The sequence below is a fragment of the Camelus ferus genome, chromosome 16 (assembly GCF_009834535.1).
Source record: "Camelus ferus isolate YT-003-E chromosome 16, BCGSAC_Cfer_1.0, whole genome shotgun sequence".
Classification (NCBI taxonomy): domain Eukaryota; kingdom Metazoa; phylum Chordata; class Mammalia; order Artiodactyla; family Camelidae; genus Camelus; species Camelus ferus.
The window spans coordinates 46152300-46160855 of NC_045711.1; the positions used below are offsets into that span (position 1 = coordinate 46152300).

Here is an 8556-nt window from a genome sequence, read left to right on the forward strand (position 1 = left end):
GTGGTATGTGGAATCTAAAAAAAAAGTCACAAGTGAACTTATTTACAAAACAGAGACAGACTCACAGACATAGAAAACAAACCTATAGTTACCAGGTGGGAACAGGGTGGAGAGGGATAAATTGGGAGTTCGAGATTTGCAGATACAAACTACTCTATATAAAATAGATAAACAACAAGGTCCTACTGTATAGCACAGGGAACTATATTCAATACCTTGTAATGGCCTATAATAAAAAAATATGAAAAGAAATATATATATATATATATATATATATATATATATATACACATGTAAATGAATCACTATGCTGTACCCCAGAAATTAACACAACATTGTAAAGCTACTCTACTGCATAACAAAAATTACTTTTATTTTTTTCAAAGCACATTTGTGTGGGAATGGTGGAGATGATTATTTGCCACCATTTATGCCCAAAATGTTTTTATGGAGTATGTGTCATGGATGCAGGGAGCTGTACTAGGCGGACACAAAGGTGGGGACCTCAGCACGCTGCTAATCCCGTGGACAATTAAGGTGCACATAACCACAGTACAGGGTGGACCCAGGGGGCTTGAGAGGTTCAGACAGAGAGGAGCTAGCATTCCATGGTGGGAAGAGAGGCACAGTCCTGGAGGCAATGACCTCTGGCCTGGATCTCAAAGGCTAGGAAGGCCTGGCCAGATAGAAATGGAGGAAATGACACTCCCAAAGGAGGATGGAAGCCCCAGGATGGAAAAGCCTGGGGTACGTATGACCAACAACGAGTAGTCACGTTCGTTCGCCTGGCACCTAGAGGGTAAAGAAGAGTGGGGTCGGAAAAATGCATTTGAACCAGACTTTCAACAGCCACATGCTGGACCACGACATTCAGGGTTTCTCTTCAGTGAGCAAGGGGGAACCTTGGAAAGTTTAGGGGCAGGTGAGGCAGGGAACTCAAAGAAGTTAAAAACCAAACAAAACTTGCCCAGAGTCCTATGGTGAGTTAATTTGTGGCCCAGCCAGGACTTGAATTCAGATTGATATTGACACAGGCAGAGCACCTGGACGTCACACTGACCAGACAGATGGGTCTGTGGGAAAGCGCTTCAGGCCAGGGGCAGGCAGGTTTCTCTGGGAAACCTGGAGCCCAAGTTCCAAGGAGCCAGGTGTCCTCCCCTGCTGCTGGCTTGGGTCTTGTCAAGCTCAATCTTCCCATGGAACCTGGGTGATGGATGAGCCGGTGGCTGGACTGCAGTCCTTGGGAACCCAGATGGGTTGGGCTGGGAATGGCTGAGTGTGGGATCGCTTCAATAAAACGACGGGAGAGGAGCCCTCGGAGTGTCCTGGGGTGTGGGGCACGCAGGGCGTGGGGCCCCGCATTCCTGGATAGTTGAGACGCCACAGCTGATGATTATCATTATTATTCCTGCTCTGGCTTCTCTGAGCTTTCATCTTCCAGGACCCTGCCTTGCTGGCTGGGCGTCACCAGCTAGCAAGGCTTGGGGTGGGGTGGGGCAGGGCGGGAGGCTCCTGGCTGCAAGGGAACACACATGATGGCAGGTTTCTTCCCCAGTCAGCTCAGGGACTTTCCTAACCCTGGAAGCGTGGGCAGAATTTCTCAAGGGGGAAACTGAGGCACAGAGCCAGGGCATGACTTGACCGAGGTCCTGGGGGACCTCTGTCTCCTGCCAACCCCTACTGACTAGATCATGTTTATCCTTCCCCAATTGGGGCAGATCTTGTCAGCCTGGAAGAGAGCCAGGGAAGGTGTGGATCATAGAAGAGAGAACTGGGTTGGGTCCAAGACGACAGAACTGGTACCCTTCTTGCCAGGTGCTTCGGGCATCGTGAGGTCAGGCTGCTGGTTTCGCATCTCTCTGGATGGTCCTTCCTTATGGGTGGAGCTTCCCCAAGCCCCTGAGGGAGGCCAGTGCCACAGACGCAGCTGGGCAAAATGCCCCGCTCTCTCCCATCAGAGGCAGAGGCTGCACTCAGCACCCCGGAGAGGATGAGCCAGGCCAGAGGCAGAGGGCCAGATGATGGCTCAGAGACAGGGAAAAGGGTTTGTGTGTGTGTGTGTGTACATTTGCTAACGCCAGGCTTTCGTTGCTGACATGTCCCTGCCTGCCCAGATGAGATCAAAGAGAGAAAGACTGACTAGGAGGAGATGTGAATGACAACGTGACGACTGGGGCTCGGGTAGGGCAGGGGGGCCACTGAGTAGATGCCTGCCGGCAGTGGGGAACCCAAGGAGAAGGGAGGGAGTGGCCCCACCAGCTGAGGCTGAGACCCAGCTGGTAGGTGCTAGACTCACGTTCCCCATTTGCGCTGTCCATCTAGAGAGTAGCGATCTTTGACTGCATCTTCTGGCTTCGAGCCAAGGTGGGACAACATGGAAGAGAGGCTGAGGACGTTGGAGGAGAGAAGTCAGTCAACAGGGCTTCGGGACCTCCAGAAGTTCTCACCTCCTCAGTGCCTCCCAGAGCCGGCCAACCAGCCAAGCTCTCAATTTATCAAGAATTTAAAAAGTAGCTACTCAAGGTGCTGTGCTTGGAGCCTTGGGTGGAGATGCCTAAGACATGGCGCTGCCCTCAGGAGGCGCTCTCTGGAGAAAGACACATTTTCCTGTTTGGTTTCGGCCCCACTTTACACAGGGCAACGCCAGCATCCTGGGCTGAGTCCCGAGGCATCTTCTTCCTCCCTGGCCATTTGTGGCCGTGAGCTCAGGCCCTCGTTTCTGTTTCAACCGCCAGCTCTGAGTTCACACAGGAGCAACGCTCCTGGAATTCTTGCTGCTTTAAAAAAATATCTTTTTTAATTGAAGTGTAATTAATTTACAATGTTAGTTTCAGGTGTACAGCAAAGTGATTCAGTTATACATATACATACATATATAATTTTTCTTTTCAGATTCTTTTTCATTATATTTTATTACAAGAAATTGAATATGGTTCCCTGTGCTATACAGCAGATCCTTTCTTACCACTTTCTTGACACTCACCTGGCTGAAACATTCACCCTTCAGCCACCTAAGTCATTTTTTGAGCTTGCCACTGGGATTAGGCTGCTCCAAGATGCACTTTTTCCAGGGACCCTACCCTATTCCAGACCAAATACACCCTGCAATACCCCCGCCTGCCTCCTCCTCCTGTTCGTGAGCTGAAGAACCTCAGTGTCCCCTGTTGCTTGGCAGACACACCTGGAATTTGGGGGCTATTTTCCAGAGCCCTCCTAGGCATTTCTAGCTCTTTTTATTACCTATCAGTGTCCCTTCCTGTGCCCCCATCTAATAGTGTAACTCTACATCTGGACCAGAGCAGAGAGCTCTTTAAGGGAATCACTTCCACATTTATAGTTGGTTTATTCAACAAATATTTACTACCAGCTGCTGTGTATCAGGTGCTGTGACAGGGACTGAGATGGCTCTGATGGTGACAACGGCAGACAGGCCTCCTGTCCTGGGGGAGCCCATGAACCAACAGGCAGGACAGACACTAATGATGAAAATGGGGCATGCGGTCTGACTGGACAACCACCTAGGGTCCCTGGGAGTCTGGGCATTTTCACTGTATCCTCAAATATCTCTTTTACTTCCTGCCTGGATTCTTTGCAGAGCGTGCTGTGCTGGGGAGGAGAGGAGACTGTTCCAACAGGATGTCCACATGGTAAGACCCACAAGGCACCAGCTCCTGATCTGTTCTCCCCCGAGATGGGGGCAGGGGAGCGAGGTCCCACCCTTCTTGAATTCAGTCTCTTAAGGAAGTGGACACAGGAAGCAGGGACGGAATTAAGAGCCTAAAACTCCATGTACAAACAAATCATTTGGACAATGAAACTGAGAAGGGCTGCAAAAGGCATTTCCCAATTTCACTGTGCTGGGAAGTACCAGATTCTGCCACCTCTCCAGAAAGCAGCCACCTTGTTGAGGATGAAATCCACACTCTGCTCTGTTCTCTGACTACATTGCCCGTGAGAAGTGGTGCCCCTGTGTTTCATTTTGAAACTTGTCCATGAATGAAGGCTCTAACCCCTCACGCAGTTGTTGGATGTTGAGTCAGTGTTTAAGCACTGTAATTGGCATAAAAGTCCTCCAACTGTCTAACCAAGATGAGACACTGCAAGTTCCACCCTCTGGCTCATCTGCCGCCCTCTGTGGAATGGGGAAAACAAGAAAACGCCGAGTGTTTTCACAAAACTTCTATAAAACTGACATGATCACGTGAAAGGCCTTTGGATCTGATGGCCCTCATTCTAAGTGTCAGTATCCCATATGGAAATTTTTTTAGAGGAAGTGATGGTGGAGGTGCGGGGGTGGGGTGGAGGACAGAGAGCTCCCACCTGCTCGAATATAAGCCTCTGGGGTGCTTTCCTGGAACCCTCTCCTAGGTGGGGTTCTCTCCCCGCTTTGGTGCCTCTGTCACCCTGGGGGTGACACTCCTGGTTGTGTAAGTGGAATGGGCCCCAAGAATGCTGGGGGGGCAGCGGCGGGGGCGGAGCGGGCGTATAAAATGCAGTGATGGAGCTTTCCTTTTTAGGTGTGCCTGGTAGAAATGAAAGTGGCTTGAGCTCTAAAACAAGAAAAGCATTAGAGAAACACAGTTTTCAAAGGCTGTTGCCTTAAATTTGTGGTAGTTTCCTAAATCAAGGGGCAAATTCCTACATTTGAGTTTCTTTCCCTTCCTTCTTCCTCCCTCCCTCCTTCCTTCCTTCTTCCCTCTTCCTCCCTCCCCCTTTCAATGGGAACACCTTCCTCTTCTCTCTTCCAGCCTCAATTCTACCATTTCTTTTTTTTTTTTAATTGAAGTATAGTCAGTTACAATGTGTCAGTTTCTGACATATCAATTCTACCATTTCTACCATCCTTTCAGGTCGAGCTACAGGCTCACCTCTTCCATGCATGTTTCCCATCTGGTCAGTCTCCAGTTGTCTGCTTCTTTCTCTGAATTCCCATTGAATTCTGCAAATTCTACAGCTTGGCACGACTACACAATGTCTTGTGTTCCCCAGCTGTTTCATGTACGTGAATCTTGTCCCCCAAGTCAGTTGGCGAGTGTCTAAAGGGCAGAGGCCATTCTTTATATCTTGGAGCCCCTCAGCCCAGGGCTAGAGACGTAATAGGACTTTACTGAGACCTCCATTAGCCTTTTACTTCTCATTACACATCAGAGAATTCAAACAGGAAAAAACATTCGTAAGTGTAATAAGTGTGAATAAACCTTCCTTTATACACCATCTTTATGCAACCACCATACACAACGTCAGAGAATTCCTGCCGGAGGGAAACCTGTATCTGTCGTCCACGGGAGAACCCTCAGGTGAGTCTGGAGGCTTGGAAGGCACATGTGACTCAGTGTCACAGAGCTCAGATACAGAGAAGGTGACTGTGGGGAACCCTCTGCTCAAGACGATACCCAATATCAGCGTGTACATTAGAGAGAACCATGAATCCAAAGAATGTGGAAGAACTTCCCTCAGGGTCTTCACCAACCAACATCAGAGAATTCACCCGAGAGTAAAGAGCAGTGTAGATGGGGATACAGTAGGGAGGGGAAGCGGCCACAGTTCCTGTCTTTGGTGCAGCTTGCCTCTAGACCCATTTCCCAGCTGAAGAAATTGAGACTTGGAGAGGAAGCATTGTACACCGCGGGTACAAATGGAATATTACAAAACTTTGATTAGCGCCTTTTCTTTTTGAATTTGAAACACTTCCATGTCTGCTTTCCTTTGTCTTCATCTCTCAGTAGAGAAGGGAAGGGATGATGTCCCCAGTGCTTGTTATCGATGGAGAAATGGGGCTGGGGAAGCTGCATCACTGGTCCAGGGCACAGGTCACGAAAGGAGCTCTAGTCTCTGGAGACCTTTATTTGATGTGCAGGGCACCTTGCTAGGTGCTGGGGACCCTGCTAGGTGCTAAGGGAGGATAAAGGTGGAAAGAGAGGTCCTGTGCCCTCAAACAGCTTATAATTCAGGAAGGGAACAGATGGGCCCTTAAAATACGGCTTTGATGGGAGTGCACATGAAATGAGGCAGAGGCATGAAATGCAGGAAAGGAGCCCTACGTTCCTTTGGGGGAAGGAGGAAAAGCTTCACAGAGGAGGTATTGTTTTAGCTGAGACATAAAGGATGAGGAGTTTGCCAGGCAAACAAGTGAGAAGAGGGTGTTCCAGGTGGAAGAGACAGCACAAGCGAAGGCATTGACGTAAGAAAGGACATGGCCTGCTGAGGATCCTGACGAAGTTCAGTGTGTAGAGCGTGGTGGGGGTGGGAGTGGGGTGGCCATGAGCTAACAGCTAGGCAGTCAGCCAAGGGGAAGAGAACACGGGGCCCTTGATTGCCTTGCAAAGCAGTTCAGATTTCCCTTTAAGCAAGGGGAGCTGTATTAGTTTCTGGCTGCTGCTGTAACAAATAACCACAAACCTAGTGGCTTCAGACAACACAGGTTTACTGACAGTTCTGGAGGTCAGAAGTTGCACTGGGCCAACATCAGGGCATCAGTAGGATGTGTTCCTCCTGGAGGCTCTTGGGGAGAGTCAGTTCTACACCCGCTCCAGTTTCTAGAAACTGCCCACATTTCTTGGCTCATGTCCTTCTCCCATCTTCAAAGCCAGCAGCCACACCATTCTGCCCTCTGCTTCCATGGTCACATCTCCTTCTCGGACTCTAATGCTCCTGCCTCTCCTTGAAGTACCTTTGTGGTTAGATTGGACCCATCGGATAATCCAGGCTAAGGTCCGAATTTCAAGATCCTTAACTTTATCCCATCTGCAAAGTCCCTTTTACCAAGGTAAGGTAACATATTCACAGGTTCCAGGGTTTAGGATGTGGACATCTTTAGGGCTCCATTAACCTGTTTATCACAGAATAAGCCACTCAAGAATTCTTTTTTTTTTTTTTTAATGGAGTTACTGGGGATTGAATCCAGGACCTCATGCATGCCAGGCATGCACACTACCACTGAGCTATACCCTCCCCACCTCAAGAATTCTGAGCAGGAGAGTGGGTGACGGAATTGAGTTCTGGGCAGTATAGCATTATGGTTAAAAGAGCAGGCTTAGGAGTCTGACTACCTGGGTTCAATCCCGAGCCTGCCACGTGAGACTTAATGTGACCTTACATCGTTTCCTACTTCATTTCTCTCTCTCTCGGTTTCCTCATCTGTGAAATGGAGATACTACTCAAAGAGCAGTTGGAAGGACTGCGTGGGATAAGAGGTGAAACAGGACAGTGGAAAGTACTCAATAAATTGGGAACATCTTGGTGCCCAGTACGTGCTGAGAACACAACCCAGTCAGGAAAAAGACATTCATGGTCAACGCCACACAGAGCAGAACCTAGCTTCATAGGGGGTCCATTTCCACAGGACCATCAACACCCAACACGATAGGGAAGGAGGTCCCCAGGCACCAGGGGATTCTCTGGCACAGGAGGAACACGCAGCCCCTCTGAACGGCACCATGTTTCTCAATGGAGCGCTCACCTCTTCCTCTCTGCTGGAGAAATGAAACGAGGGATGGAAGTTGCCCCTGTCTGTTCCCACTCTCAGCTGGGGGTCCATCTGAGTGCTGGATAATATTAGAGAGTAGGTGATGTTCTGTCTTAAGCTTTCTTCCCTGAGATCTCTGTAAAAAAAAAAAAAAACTGTTTAGTTTGACGTGGGGCCAAAGACTCCGCCACATCTAGTGTGATGGTAAGTGTGCTTCTCAGAGTCGACGGCACCTGGTCTGGGGTTTCTTGCTTCCCTATCCTCTCTGTCTCTGCTTCCTAGTTCCAATAAATCCAAGCTATCAAAGTATCTCCCTCCTTCCTGCTGCTTTTTTCTCTAAGGAACTCCAAAAAAAGTGGCTATGGATCTCTTTGAGATTTACCTGCAAGTAGATAAAATACAGGACACTCAGTTAAATTTGAATTTCAGATAAGTGATGAATAATTTTAGTATGTCTCAAATGTTACTATATGATTAGTACTACTTTCAAAACCAGATTATTTGTCTAACCAGAACATCCCATTCCCTAAATTCACCGTGTAACACTATGTATGTTCTTTGAGGCAATTAACAAGGTCAATTGGTATTCAAGCCCCGAAAGTTCCAGGACCTTCTTACAGGTGACTTTCTTCGTAGTAACACAGGGAAGGGAGGGAAGGCTATGGTTCTCGAGGGACGGCAAGGGTCAGAATAGTGAGGACGGGTCCCTCTTATTTCCTTCACGTGAATGGTGATGGCACTTCAGCTGTGACAATTACTTCTCCTGCCCACCTCTGAGATTCAAAGGCACTCAGCTCCTCTTCATGAATGGGGCACATAATCCCTGCTACTCCACAACCTAATGGTGACCAGCATACCCGTTCTATTTAACTATATTGAGATCTCTTTGATCTTGACTAGGATAACGATGCTGACTCTTACCATCTATGGGATATGAAGGAAAGTCTGCCTTCGGATTGGGTGTGTATAATTTGCAGTCACTGTTACATGAAACACACACAGTAAAGAATGGTTGAAATCTGCCAGGCTAGTCACTGTTGGTACTAAGGTTTGCTCGAGGTTTGGCTCCCAGGCACCATCCCATGTGACTG

At 48.5% G+C, this 8556-nt stretch overlaps 1 long non-coding RNA gene across 2 annotated transcripts in view; it reads right to left on the minus strand.

Moving 5' to 3' along the window:
* Positions 1–317: 317 nt before the first annotated feature.
* LOC116656837 overlaps positions 318–8556 on the minus strand; it is an 8646-nt gene continuing 407 nt past the window's right edge. The window contains exons 2-3 of one of the 2 annotated variants that reach the window (XR_004311829.1): positions 7460–7601; positions 318–2386 (exon numbers count right to left, since the gene is read on the minus strand). This is a non-coding gene — a long non-coding RNA (uncharacterized LOC116656837). Of the gene's footprint in view, positions 2387–7291; positions 7602–8556 lie in introns of those variants that run through there. The other variant, XR_004311828.1, reaches the window with a different exon arrangement.